At 41.5% G+C, this 14,623-nt stretch overlaps 1 protein-coding gene across 2 annotated transcripts in view; it reads left to right on the top strand.

Moving 5' to 3' along the window:
- The first annotated feature begins 9,004 nt into the window (after positions 1 to 9,004).
- mbnl1 (muscleblind-like splicing regulator 1) overlaps positions 9,005 to 14,623 on the top strand; it is a 52,864-nt gene continuing 47,245 nt past the window's right edge. Inside the window, exon 1 of one of the 2 annotated variants that reach the window (XM_030075207.1) lies at positions 9,005 to 9,027. The gene's annotated coding sequence lies outside the window, so the exon portion shown is untranslated. Of the gene's footprint in view, positions 9,028 to 9,616; positions 9,704 to 14,623 lie in introns of those variants that run through there. The other variant, XM_030075205.1, reaches the window with a different exon arrangement.

Here is a 14,623-nt window from a genome sequence, read left to right as displayed (position 1 = left end):
TCAATTTCAAAACAAAACAAAACAAGAAAGATTCAGTACCCTCTTTATCCAGAGAGCTAGATATGCCATTCCCAAGTCACAAAGGCCTACTTTTAAAATTAAAATTAAACTTTTGCCATTTATCCTTTTAATTAAAGGCGATGTCTTTGTTTAACAAATTCAAACATTAAAAAGTTGTGTGAGGTGGATTTCGGGAGTATTCCTGCTGCTACAGTTCTGCACCTTTTTGTGATAGGCCACAGCCACTGTCACTCCCCATTTAACTCTCCATTTTCTCAGTTTTGACCAATCGGAGTAATCGGCTCTTTCCTGACCCAAATTGCTTTCCACAAATTTTTGCTGTTTCAACGTGAATCCGATCTTAAATCATACTTTTTTGTGACAGGCGACACCCTCCACTGCTCCCCCTTTTGACTCATGAGCATGAAAATTTGATCACTTTTTCTTGACCCATGACTAAATGTTCCACAAACATTTGAGCAAATCCCCATAACTTTTTCCAGATATCCCGCTAACAAACAGACACAAAAAACAGATGGGACTAGACGAAAACATCCCCTTGGTGGAGCTAACAAAACAAAACAAAACAAAACAAACAGGTTCAGCAAACGTGTCCATATGTATTTGCCACAGTCATGTCATTCCTAGATCTGCCAACAGATGGCAGTGCAGCGTGCGCTTTACACTGAACGGCCTCGAGAGCCTTCACCCCCACCAGCTCACATACAGGCACAAGATGCCGTCCAACAGCAAGGTAAACCCAAAGGACAGCAGTATAAAGTATAATTAGACAGCAAAGGCAATTGATTTTACGCTCGGATGATTACAGAAGCAGATTTTAATGCACCGCTTTTGATTTCAGGCCTTTTCATCCCTGCCTCTGTCTTTGCAGACATGATAGCAGAGGGTCAGGATGAACGCAGCTCCCCTCAGAATCCCGGACTCATCATTTTAGCCAAGTTACTTTTGACCCGGCGCCAACACAACAAAACAGGAGGAGTAATTTAATTTGCCACTGGTGTCGACCTTGAAGCAGGGAATGTAGGCTACCAGAATCCCAATAGGCAGAGAGCAGGCCTGAAGCAAACGTCCTGGGAGCTGAGAGAGGGGTCAGCCTGTTCTGGCTCCAGCATCACTAACAACCAAGGTAGTCTCCTCACGTCTGTAGGCCCACTCTGGCTCTCTCTTGTTTTAATACAGGTTTATCATAGTAATTCATTGGATTCACCATAGAGCATCCTGTGTGAGGATACAAAGTGCAACAATATCACACTAAAGACTAGGGTTGCAGCTAATCTGTTATATGATACATTAGCCTATATACTATAATTATAGATCAGGGACCAGTATTATCAGTTATATTTGGTGTATTATCCATAATATTTGGTATGTTGACCTTTTGATGCAGTCACTACTTGCACTCCGTCTTTCATGGATTGCACCTTTTCACCCTAGATATTCGCATAGCCATATTATTTTGGTATTCTTCAGCATCATAGCGAGTATCATGCAATGCTCCAGTATTTTTTTTGCCTTTTCCCTTTTCAGATATTCCCAAATATGTCCAGTGGCATTTAGGTTTGGTGAATGTGGAGCCATGAAAATCAGCATTCCTTGGTTGTCCTTGCACGTCAAATAGGCCTGGCGTCATTTTAGTGAATGTTTTAGGATCATTGTGCCACTGGAAAATGAATCCTCTTCCACACAACTTTAAGCCAGAAGAAGCTGCAGTCTCTGTAGAATAGAGTAGACTGCTGCTCTTTGGTGAGTGCACAGTTGATCCTGAGCAAGTCACCAGCTCCTGAATAAATGAAACATCCCCCACACCTGAATCATCCCACCACCATGTTTGACTGTAGGTTTTATGCACTGTTGCATTAACCTCTCATGTGGCTGTCTCCTTACGTAAGCTCTCTGACTGCAACCGTTAAGTTCAAAGTTTTACTTGATCTGTAAACAAGAGGTTTCATCCAGTTTTCAAAGGTGAAATTTTGGTATTACATGGCCCATGCCAAATGTTTAGACTTGTTTTGCCGTTAAAGAAGTGGTTTGGAAACTGCTGCCCTAACACTGAAGTCTGAAGTTTACCAGTTGTATTTTGACAATTGGCTGTGGAGCATTCTTTGTTCAGTTGGCTTTGTGTCTTGGATGCAGAAGTTGTTTTTTGTCTCCTAAAGATGTTAACTTGATATAGTAGTTTTCAGACAGAGTGGTTCACTTTAGGTCTGCGTGGTCTTGCTTTGGATGGGAATGATCTAGTCTGAAAATTTCTCCAGGGTGTATTGTAGAAACTTTCAATATAGCTGCAATTTGGATTTTTTTTTTTAGCACTTGGGGGAACTTGACTCTTTTGACATTTATAAACAACTGGAACAGAAGGTTAAACACAAGTCCTTTTTCAAAATTAAAGCACTAGCAATAGCAACTATAATGCATAGAGGACCATATTAATTTATAATATGTGATATTAGTTGTCCAAGAAAAAAACAAAAACACCAATTGGTGTGCAAATGAGGTATGCAGATACAGTATATTTCAGTTTCATTTTAGCATTGAAAAAAAAATGTCTCAAGAAAAAACTTATAAAAAATGCATTGTAAGAATTGTAAGAAATATAACAACTATATTATTTTCTGAGAAGGCATGAAAACAAACTTTGTAGTAAGCAGTGAGCAGTAAAATTTGTATTAGTGGAATCAAACTTTTGGACCCTACTCTGGACTCTAGACACTTCTCTGAAGATGAGGTCAGGGAAGAACTTATGTCATGACAATGGTGGGCGACATGACTGGCCCTTATGTGATATTTAATAAACGGCCAATCAAGACGTGCGTGCACCTACATGACTCTTAAATCAGATCGACAGGAATAGGACTGTGACTCACCGGACACATCACGTTGGAGTCTAGAAAGTGTCATCTCCCCATTTGAGAGGCGCCAAATAAAAGGAATAGCATAGGAAGACAGGAGAAATGTAGGACACATCTGTTTTTATTATCTGATACATGCCAAGGATGTCTCATGGTACCGCCATCAGTCATGTTTATGCATCTCAGGGAATATGTAACAAGATCATCTTAATACTGAGATGGTATTTTCATGCAGTCAGCGTCACCGTCGATGCGATCACGTACCATGAAAGCCGAATGTTTTTCACAGTACGCTGAAGAGAATTTCAAAGCACAGTCATAGTCACTGATCTTGTAGAAATTGCTTGGTCATCATAAATGGATGCAGCCTTTGAGCCCGGTGATTCAAAGCTAAGAGCTAAAACAAATTCCCAGAAAGAAAAGACAGAGGCTTCTATTACTTTATAATGCATTAGTAATGTCTTGTGTGGACGCACACCTCCAAACCCATCTCTCATCACCCAGAGAGAACAACTGGACCAAAGCCCTCTTACAGCCATGTGATGTGATCCGATGGTAATTGTGGTCATGACTTGTTGACCATCGACGTGACACCTTAAATCACCCTGTCAAAAATATCTGAGGTGTGAATTCAATATTGGTCATAAAATCTAAATATAAGGCCCTGGAGACCAAACTGTTTAGCAGAGCTCCAGAGTAGTCTGGCAAAAACACATACCAGTTAATTAGGCTTGAAAACTGAGCTCCAGGCATTTACAATAGGGACTCTGCTATTGAAAACCAATTGGAATTGTGAGTGTAATATTTGCAAACTGTTATAATCACTTTTTGGAAATCAAAAGCTGGAGACGCTATGTGTAAGGACTCACTAACTCCAGCCCTTTGTGTCCTCATTATCCAGCATGCCTGTGTTTCAAATAGAGACCCGGAAGGCTTTCCAGCCACTCAGCAGTGTCTTTAATGACATAGCTCATAGCCACAGTCCCATCTAACAGCCTTCATTATGACTCAGTAATCATAGGCTACATTTGTTTTTCTTTTCCTGTTTCTCTCTCTCTCTTCCTCCTTGCTCTTTCTCTCCATATATCTTCCTCCATCTCGCTCCCTTTGTGTTTGTCTTCTCCTGAGCAAGAGGAATCCAATAGTGAGTAAATGCTGCTACTGGAGAAAGTGTTTGTTGACTTTTCAGCACAGACTGGAGCTCTGTAGGGGAGCAGTCTGTTATTTATGGCCCAGAGCCTTATGTGATTGGCTGACGAGAGATATAATTATGTCTGCTTCTCAGCTTAGCTAGTTTTAGAATTACAGTATATGCAATGTTGGGTTCACTGGTTGCTAGGTTACTAAGCAGAGGGTCTTCTGGTGTGTAAATGGTGTTTTTTTGATCTAGAGCTGTGTTTTGTGGTTGAACCCCGCTCCTTCCTCAAGCCCAATAAGTGGCCCCCATGAGGAGGACTTACTCATGTAAGCGTGTTTGGTGGCAAAGGAGTTCACCTGAGAAATCATAGTATGGACTCCGCTTGGCACATATTGATGGCTGGCTGATGAAAGTTGTCCTACTTTCTGTTGAAGGGAACTGTGTAAGGAAGATATGGGCTGCACAATTAATTGGAAAAAAAAAAATGTCAAGTTGAACTACTTAAATCTCCAAATAGCACAAGGCTGCAATTATTTTGTCAGAGCAGAAGGTGCTTAAAATGAATTGCTAAATATGTTATTCTGACACTGAGCCCAGTCTCTGGCTAGGAATTAAATTGCACACTGTGAATATAATATCCATTGTATTTAGAAAGAGTAAATTTTAGGTAGCAACATCTTTTTTTTATTTTATTATTAAAAATGTTTAGGGAGAGCTCAATATAATTGGCCTCATCAGCTTTGAAAAGTAATATTGGTGTCAGTTCAATATTATTTTACTTTCAGTATTGCCACACATGCCTGTGTTGATTGTCAGATTTACTTTTTTGGGAGTATCTCTCTTAATACAACTGTAAGATTAGCGACAGAGTAAAAATGCCAGGGTATTTTGTTTATTTATGTATTTATGTATTTATTTATTTATTTAATCTTAAGACAGGCTTGTCTGAAAAGCTTTGTTTGCACCAGTAATACTTTGTTTGTATTACAGTTCTTACAAAAATGCATATTAATGTTGGTATTAGCCATTATGCATGAAAAGACATTGGATATTATTATCATCAGTGTATCCCTAAAAAATTAATATTTATTGGTCACTGAATAATATAAAATCTATGTCTGTATACTGTGTTGCAAATTATATTGTAACTGCAGTGTTGTCCAAAACCACAGCCATCATTCGGCACATGCTTTCATGACCCAGAGTTTAATACTTAGTACACATGTATGGTTGATTCAGGGTCAGGCTATGTTATGATAACATGGCCCAGAGGGACCCAGTCTAGTTCCTGGTTTGTGTGAAGCTTCCGTCTTGAAGCCTGGGGAGTTTTTGGCCTCCTGTTGGCACCGCAGTGAGCCAGTTTGATTTAACAGATGCTGTGTATCAGTATAAAAACACAAATTCCAAAGGTTCATCAGATATGACTCAACAGTGTCCAATATATTAAACATGAGGCTTAAGGGCCTGTTGGCGTACTGGTGGTGTTCTGGGGGAGGAAATATTCAAAATCATACCCCACTGTCAAGATGCATAATTCTCCCCAGATTAATCAAAAACAGGCCTGTAGAAATAAGGCATGATGCACGGCTGAATGAATGGAGCCCAGTCCATAGTTCTTCCCTGATTTTTGATTGTTGACATGGTAACCATGGTAACTTGCACCAATGGTCACTGTTGACTTGTTTGTCTATATTAACTACCACCATACATTCCATTACTGTGCCATTGTGGCCGTGGATCAGATAACTTTAATCTGAGTGAATCGGTCGGGCAAGTCCAACTTCATCACAGTGGAAGACTGTAATTTCAAGTTGTATTTATGTTACTTCAGCCTCAATAGCCTCTTGGCACCAAGTTTTTTGTTTTTTGTTTTTTTTTTTTCATGATATTACAAGCTGGGTTGATGACAGCTGCTGAGTTTCTGTGTACCATAAATGATGATGGATGGTGGACAGACACATCAGCTGGTGAGTGAGTTGGCTGAAATCCAAGGGGTTCTTGAAACAAGTTTTCACAAACAGTAAATAAAAAAAATGTAATTTGCAACTCCTGCAAAGGGGTGCAAAGTAAATAAATAGTTGCCCATGCTTATGAATATTGTCCTGGTAGCCTTTTGTCCTTGGTCAGACAGGGACCATGAATAGGCTAATGGGATTATGTGAGTGTGAATCAGGCTTTGCCCGGGCTGTTCCGTACACTCGCAGGAAAGCAGCAGCCATGTTTTGTGGATTCCCCAAAGGGGATGAGAGGTGGGGAATAGAAGATGAGACTTTAGCACTACACCATAGATAATCCTGTTGTGTATTCATACCATGGCTTATGTGATCATTGTCTTAAATAATACAAGTGTAGTGACATCACTAGTAGAAAAACACTCGGATGGGAAGGAAACAGAGACGCAAACAGTAATCCTCATCTAATCCATTTATTTTAAATACATGGCTGCCATGCTTAATAAATAGAGATGTTTCTATCATATTCATAAGCTTGCACAGTCATATTTCTGGCTGGACCTACTGACTTCTCCATTTCACTTTTCCATTTCAAGTCTCAGTCTGAGAGAATGTGCATTAATAAAGCAATGATGGTAGTGCTTATAAGTGACGAATCAATTTTCATTTAATTGCAAACAAATTAGGAGGAAAGTATGCCACTTTGAAACTAGATATGTATCTCGTTAAAAATATGTATCTAGTTAATTCAAATACTGTCCATTTTCAAGTTGGAGGATCAGTCTCTCTCTTTTCAAGATTCAAGATTCAAGGTTTATTTGTCACATGCATGAATGTACAGGTACAGCAGCAGTGAAATGTAATTGCAACAACTCCGGCACTGTGCAAGTAAAAAATAAAATAAAATAAAAATAAAAATACAAATAATAATAATAACGGTAATAATAATAAAAAAATAAAAGAAAATAAGATAGAAATAAAGATAAAATAGAAAGAATATATGACATTCCTATATACAATGAACGACTATACAATCTGCAGTACAAATAAGTAGAATAATAAGTAGTAGTTCTCTGTCTCTCTCTGTCTCTCTCTCCCTCTCTCTCTTTCTCTCTCCCTCCCTCGCAGATCACAATAGAGACAAGACACATTTAGGCAGGCAGCATCCAGTTTCAGTGCAGGGTTATTAAACATTACACGATATGAGTGTCAGGGCCTGGCTGAGTGGATAGTGTAAATATACGCTGTCCCTGATTAGTCTTCACAGCTAATTAGTGGTGTAATATGATGGCAGGCTGTTTTGACAGTGGGCGCTGGACACCAGTGTCTAACTCATTTACAGCGCCAGGCTGTCTGTTGGAAGTGTTTATCAGCAGAGTAAAGGTATAATGGCACCATATGGTTTTGTAAACCTTTCCCATCTGACAGGTTAAATGAGCTTATTCTATGAGTGATTTCATCAAATGAGTGTTTTGATGAAATAATTAGTGTGCTTATGATGCCAGGCTATTACTGCATAAGTAATAGTTGAAATGATGCACATAACAACTGTAGCTGTAACATCTCTACTTTCTCTCTCTCTCTCTCTCTCTCTCTCTATCACACATTAACACACACATACGCACACACACACACACACGCACACACACACACACACTTCCCCCAGCTCCTTATAGTGTAGCTAAGAATGCAGTAGTGCTACTTGCAGACTGCAGAGTCCAGGGAGCCCTAAAAAGGGAAGGAGTCTCACTCTGGTTCCTGGCAGCTAGAGGAGGAAGGGAGGCTAAATTAGGCCTGGTTTCATTGACTACCGGTCCCTGGAGCCCCCACAGCCCTGCAGCCTAGAGGAGGGGAGGCCACTGGTGCTCAGGGCATCTCCTGCCACTTCACAGCTAATCCAGACACAGGTTACAGTCAGAGGAAGAGATGATGTGCCCAGAAAGCTTTGGATGAGAAGCCAGATCCCCTGAGTGCTTCCAAAAACAAAGTGAAATAGCCTTCACATTACAGGCGCTGTGAGCACTTTAACATTAATAAATCATAATTGTATTAATTTTTAGGAATTAGTGTAATTACCATAAATCAAGAAGATGCCAGAAACACTAGCAGCCGCAAGTGGCCTCCACGATGCACTTAATATTGTGTGTCACTGGAGTTTGCAGCAAATTATTGTTCCATCAGTGCAAATGGGACTAAATCAGACAAGTGGTGACAGAGTGAAAGGCATATGGAAAAATCATATTTAACATGTGAAACCTCTTCATTAAAGTGAAAGAGAAAACCTCTCTCCTGGGTTTTCCCCACAGTTTTATTTCTCCTGATTCCATATTTTGATCAAATTTAAATGAATACGCCAACGTTTTGGACAAAATGACCTTTTTTCAGATTTGCCAAAACTGAGACAAGATGTTCAATACCATTTTCACCTCTGTGCATCCGATGGTTTGGTTGCAGTTTGTGTTAGCTTAGCATAAAGTCCATGGGAGTCATCAACTCAGAAGTTGTCTTATTTGTTTCAGGGGAAGTTAGATGGGGGAGCTATAACCACTGAGCACATGTATCCCTCCATCAACCACTGAAGATTTGGGTAGATTGAGCTTAAATTAACCCAATAAATAAATTGAGAATTAAAAATAGTATGAATAAAATCAGATGAAATTAAATAGCTAAATTAATTAAAGAAAAGGCTACAGAAAATGTTGAAATAAAATTAAGTTAAAAACTAAAAATAAAACAAATGACTGTGTAAAAAGAGCTTAAGTGGACATAGCATGCATCTTATCTTTCCCAGGGATTACTTTTTCTGCTGATATAATGCTCACTGTCTCTCTCCCACTCATTACTGCTCTCTACCTTTTGCTGTGCTGTCCTGCGTGATTGACCGTGTCTCCTTCTCAGTGCTGGCAGCTGCAGACAGGTGCTGAGTGCTGCTGAGTGTTGCTGTGTGTGTGGGCTCCAGGGGCCTGTCTCAACCTTCCAGGGATGGTTTGAGTGACATGGCCCAGGGGGAGGAGGAGGAAGAGGCCACATGCCCACGCCAACCTCGCTGAAGAAGAGCTGCGGGACGGTAAGTGAAACCCCTGCGACTTTGTACCTCGCAGGATTGTTGTGATAACCTCAGTGCCCTTCCTTTTTTAAGTCTCTAAACAGCAGCCTCTACCACACCCCACTTCCTGTTTTACCAAGCTGTTTCACTGCTTATCTCTGAGGCTGCAAACTGGTCAGATGTCACGGGCACTTCCTCTTTTCACACAGTCATCGGCTGCAAGCACACAAACACTCAGGCATGTGTACATACACATGTGTACACAAACCACGCACACACATGCACACATTTCACAGTTGTGAAAATGGAGGGAAAGAGGAAGTTATAAAAGGCGACAGAGAAGGGGGCAGGGAAAAAAATAAAGGGGTGACCATATTTGGCATCAGTAGATAATGCAAGCAGTAGATGCAAATGAGATTAGGAGTGGTTGTCATGGTGACTTGGTGTTGCGCAGTGATGGTTTGCTGTAAACCTGACCGCATTTGTGATATGGCCGTTGCCATGCAAAAGGCGCTATTATGAGAGAGAAAGAGAAGAGAGAGAGAGAGAGAGCGAGAGAGAGAGAGAGAGAGGGAGAGAGAGAGAAGTAGAGGAAGACAAGATGTTTGCTTGTCCCACAATGCATTGCGTCAGCGTGACCTGTGTTGAAGCGGCTTTGCCTGTCCCAGTGGCTCGTCAGCGCTAGACAGACTCACAGGTAAGATAAAGTCCAGCGTCTCAAGGATCACTGTTCAATAGTTAACTTTGAAACGACTCATTCTGTTGGTGTTATGTTGTAATTTCCAGTGTATTTCCTCTCAGTTTTTTTCCCTGTGAGGTTTCATAACTATATCCTTGATAATGATCATTTCCTCTCCTCCAAGAATTATTGTGATACTTTGTAGCATATGTCATACTTTTCCAACAAATGCGATATTTTGCTGCTCGTACAAGTCTGTCTAACTTGAGTGCTCATGACGAATGCTACGGAAACGCTTGTGTGCATGTTTGAGAGGTTAGGCGAGTTTATTCAATGTGTCATATTTTCAGCAGCATGCTGCATATACAGGCTAAATTAAGACAAAAACTTTGCCGACGCTCGAGTGAAAGACCTCTTTGCAGAGGGTGTTGCCATTCATTTTAATTTTATCTTCCAAGATAAGATTCGACTTGAACGCTTTGCACACACACACAGTGGTGTCAGATGGGGACAATACAGTATGCTATTTCCTCTCTCCGTATTTCAAACCTGACAGCTTGAGTTGCACCTGCTTCCCCTCACTGCGTCAAAGTGGAACAAAGAGTTTAGACAAAACCACATAGTATGCTGCAAGGAAACACGACTGCAGACTGTGCTGTAGCAGAAAATGAGTTTTTGCCGACATTTACACAAATGTTACAACTTGGCCCACATTGTTAAATGCATTTTAGTACAAAGCATAATCTTTCAGTCACTGTCTGTTCTTGTGTTGGCTGGGTTTGCCTGTACTTGTAGATTTTGGACTTGTGGACTTTTTGTCTTTAGCAGATGTAACCGCCGAGGCGACTGCCCGTTGGTTCGAAGGCCCATTATTCCAAAATCCCAATGGTCCGAAAAATGTCCCATCGAACTGAAAGCCTGGTTGTCGGATGGCTCATTATCCTGAAAACAAATGCCTATTATTAAGAAGGCCGAAAAATGTCTACACATTTGCTTACATTTAGGCAGGGGTTTCCTCAGGTTAAGGTCAGGGTAGTAAAGAGGGGTGGATGCATTTCTCTGCAGGGATGCAAAACTCTGCATTTTTCGGCACAATGGGAATTTGTTTTGGGGATAACAAGTCATCATTCTAATGGGCTTTCAGTCCAGTGGGACATTTTTCAGACTACTGGTGTTCTGAAATAATGGTCTGTCGGATCAATGGCATGGTGCCATATGTGACATGGTGGACATGGGGCGCTCCTTATAATTTGATAAAGATGTAACGCAACCAGCAGCCATTTTAAGTGTTGAAAATTATCTCCAGCTTCTATTCTGCTGTCTCATTCTGCAACCTCCAACACAAACTATTGTGAAATGGCTGACAGTGAATGCACCTCCTTTGTGCACTGCCGCGCTTTGGGCCTTTCTGCAAAGCTCTGTGCTGTTGCAGTTGCTGCTGTGATGGTCTGTAATGGGAGTGTAATGTGTATTTGTGGCCTTAGTGATAGATGGGCCGTCACAGCTTGGCACACAAAGGCTCTGGGACATTTTCTCAGTGGAGTGAGTGTTCACATCAGCCAGCCAGTGTCATTTACAGGAGGCTGGGAAATAGCAGAGCGCTGAGACGATAGGGAAGCTGAGAGCAGAGACTTGCGTTCGTTAGGGAGGACACAGAGGGAAAAAAGAGAGTGGTTGAGGTGAGCAAAAGTGTTGATAGGTTGATTGAGACACAGAGAAAGAGGCTGACCATGCCTGATCATGTTGGAAACAGGGTTCACAAGACAACATGCCAATTGGTATATTTGAATTAGTGATAATAGCAAGCTGCACTCTTTTTACACAGGGAAGCTGAGGTGTGAGGACACAGCACATACTCACACACACACACACACACACACACTCCTCTTCCTGTTCTGTATCAGTTAACGTTAATCTGTGTGACCACCCACTGGTTTCGAAAACAGAATTAGCAGCACACAGCAAGTAACAGTTTTCTCAACCCCAAGATGTCAGTTCCTGTTGTAAGCTCTCTACTCATACTGAAACACAGCTCTGTGGCCTCATTGATCCCCCCTCTAGAGCAACGGTCACATGTCCTCTTATCTGTGAAGCGCAAGACATACGGAGCGAGAGGTAAAAACATACGGGTGACTTCACTTGAGATGAAGAAAGATGGCCTGGAAGGGAGAGTTTCCTCATAAAATGGGCTCCCGTTTTATATTTGATCATAAAATATGCAGAATGGCACTTGAGAATATTGAACTGAATGAGCTAACCATCTGGTAACTGCAGCGCGTATGTGCCCTGTAATTGCACAACTGGAGTATGGTCCTGTGGTTAGTGACAAATAGACAAGTGGTTGTGGTTCTTTGGGGGATATTTGGGGGAATTAAGATGCAGTCATAAGGGAGAAACGGTGATGAAGATAAGGCAGAGGCTCAGAGATAGTGTAAAATAATAATAATGATAATGAATAAAAAGTAAAGACAAGCAAGGCAGAGAGAAAGAGAGAGGACAGAAAAAGAGAAGCACTGGCATGATGTCAGCAGCAGCAGCAGCAGCAGCAGAAGAAGAAGAAGAGGGGAAATTCCACGTCAGTGTCTGAGTTTCACAGAGAGCCCAGATCTTTGGGAGGACTGCTAATGTGTCATCTGCGGAGCCAGAACTGCATCAATCAGCCATGTTTCCCTGTTATGGGTGAAAGCAAACTCCATTTTGGGGTCAGGGTGATCTGCTCCTATTGATCAGCAGACCTGCGCTCATTTGAAACAGACATTTTTTTTTTTTTTTTTTGCTTTAACAGAGCTGTTTCCATGGTTAATGTCTGATCTATTTCCATTAGTGATGTATAATGAATAGAAATGGATTAAAGCGCGCGCTCTGCCGCTGTAGTTCATACCACTGTCTGTCAGAATGTGATCAACTCAAAAAATAGCTCAGTGACACCTTCTTTATTTTGTCTGAGATATACAGCCTGCTCTCTCCCTCTGAGTGCACAGACACATTGTGCCAGAACGTAGGCTAGGTAAAGGCTAAGCGCTGCAGCTGGGGCTCTACCACAGATTGTCACCCAGGGTTTAAGGGCCTGCTGTGTAAATTAGAGATGACTTATCGCCAGCTCTGTATTAAACAGGGCTATGCAGCAGTACACACTGGTCCAAAAAAGAGAGGGAGAGAGGTTGCAACAGAACGAGAGGGGAGCGATGACAGAGCAAGTTTTCACTCGAGCCGCTGTTAATTTTTGGCCGTTCGTCTATGCAAATAAATGTAAGGGAGAGACAGAGCTGTTACTGCATGTTTCCCTAATGCTAAGCAGAAATATCAGCGTGTGCACGGCAATGTGGATGCAGCTGTGAAGTGAACTGGACTGTGACGAACTGAGCTGGCCTGCGCCGTGGCGAATCTGGCAACATCAGAAATGAAAAGATGAGGTGAAGCGCTCGCCGCGTGATGGAAGTCTTCTCCACTTTCGTTTTAATCTTAATCAATATCAAATTAACTGCGTCTTAGACAATGCAGGATCACTTTAAAAAGTTGGCACGAAAACACAGCTAGAAAATCTGTCTAGATTCCTGCGGAAGCCAAGGCCTCTATCTCCATGGCTACCGGATACTGCAGCATCGGGTCCAAGTCCGACTCTCGGAGGCTCCTCTAGCTTCTCTGGCTTTCCCCTGAATGGAGATGGTGGTGGGGGCTGAGGCCTTGAGTCAACAGCAATAGAAGAGGGGTGGTATCAGCAGGGCTTGATGATGTATTGATAATTTTTCCATATTGTGATATAGGAATAGATATTCTCTGGGATTTTGGAAATTGCATTATTGTGATATGACGTAACTGTGGTCTTTTCTCGGTTTTAAAGGCTGCATTACAGTGAAATTTCTCAACTTGGGATGTGAAAACACATAGTTTTTTTTTTTTTTTTTTAGCCTTCAGGTGCTTTGGGTTTATTTTATGTAAACATGTTCATCCCCACTAGCTGCCGCCTGCAACCTGAAAATGCACACTGCCTGTTTTGTTTGTTTGATAAACTGATCAAGACTGATGGTGACTTGTGGTTCGCGGTGCACGGAGAGCCTGTGTGTCCCCTGCCTGTAAACATGCATGAGACATGGCTGCTGTCACGGATAAGGTCACCTGGATGTTAGAGGCAGGCAATCAGTATTGTGAGCTTTTGAGTGCGTGTTTTCCCGTTATCAGTAACACTTCATCCTGGAGCAGGTTAAAAGTTAAAAAGTTAATGTCACGGGGCCGGTCCGTGCCCTATCTGTACCTCTCTATCTGTACTTACATCTTGTCGGCATGCAGATAAATCTTTTTGTTACTTGAGTTTGAGAGTTTTACCATCCTCAGCCGCACCAGGAGGCTTTTTTATCTTGTATCTCCACTGTGCAGATTAAGCATTCGAACATTGTTACAAAAAGTAGACTATATGTAACTAACACAACTGTGACATTTAAGTCTATTTGTGAAAATTTATTAAAAAACATATATGTTCACTCTCAACCTGTACATGCCAGTGTCAGAGTCAGATACGTGAAAAAGAACTGAAGGACGAGTGGATAGACTTTTAAAGAACCCAAATAATGACAGTTATGATAATTGTATATCTGTACATGAATATCACACTGTATCTGGTGATATTTCTGGTAATTTTTTTTTATGTATTTATATCTATCGCAGAAAAAAAGAAAAAAATATTGTTTTTTTTCCATATCATGCAGCACTAATACCCGACATATAGCCACATGCTACAGCAGCCTTGTAAAGGTCAGTTCAGTGTGTGGGTAAGTGTGACTTGCTGTCACAGTGTGGGCAGGGTCTGTGAGTGTGAGGCTAAGCTGAGGTGTTGCATGCCACATCAGAAAAACAGTGAGAGAGAGAGACAGAGAGAGAGAGAGAGTGGGGATCCAGACAGAGGCCAAATCTAATCTGTCGCGAGCTCACTGCAAATTTTTC

Source organism: Myripristis murdjan, chromosome 17 (assembly GCF_902150065.1).
Source record: "Myripristis murdjan chromosome 17, fMyrMur1.1, whole genome shotgun sequence".
Classification (NCBI taxonomy): domain Eukaryota; kingdom Metazoa; phylum Chordata; class Actinopteri; order Holocentriformes; family Holocentridae; genus Myripristis; species Myripristis murdjan.
This window is presented reverse-complemented; position numbering and strand designations above follow the sequence as displayed.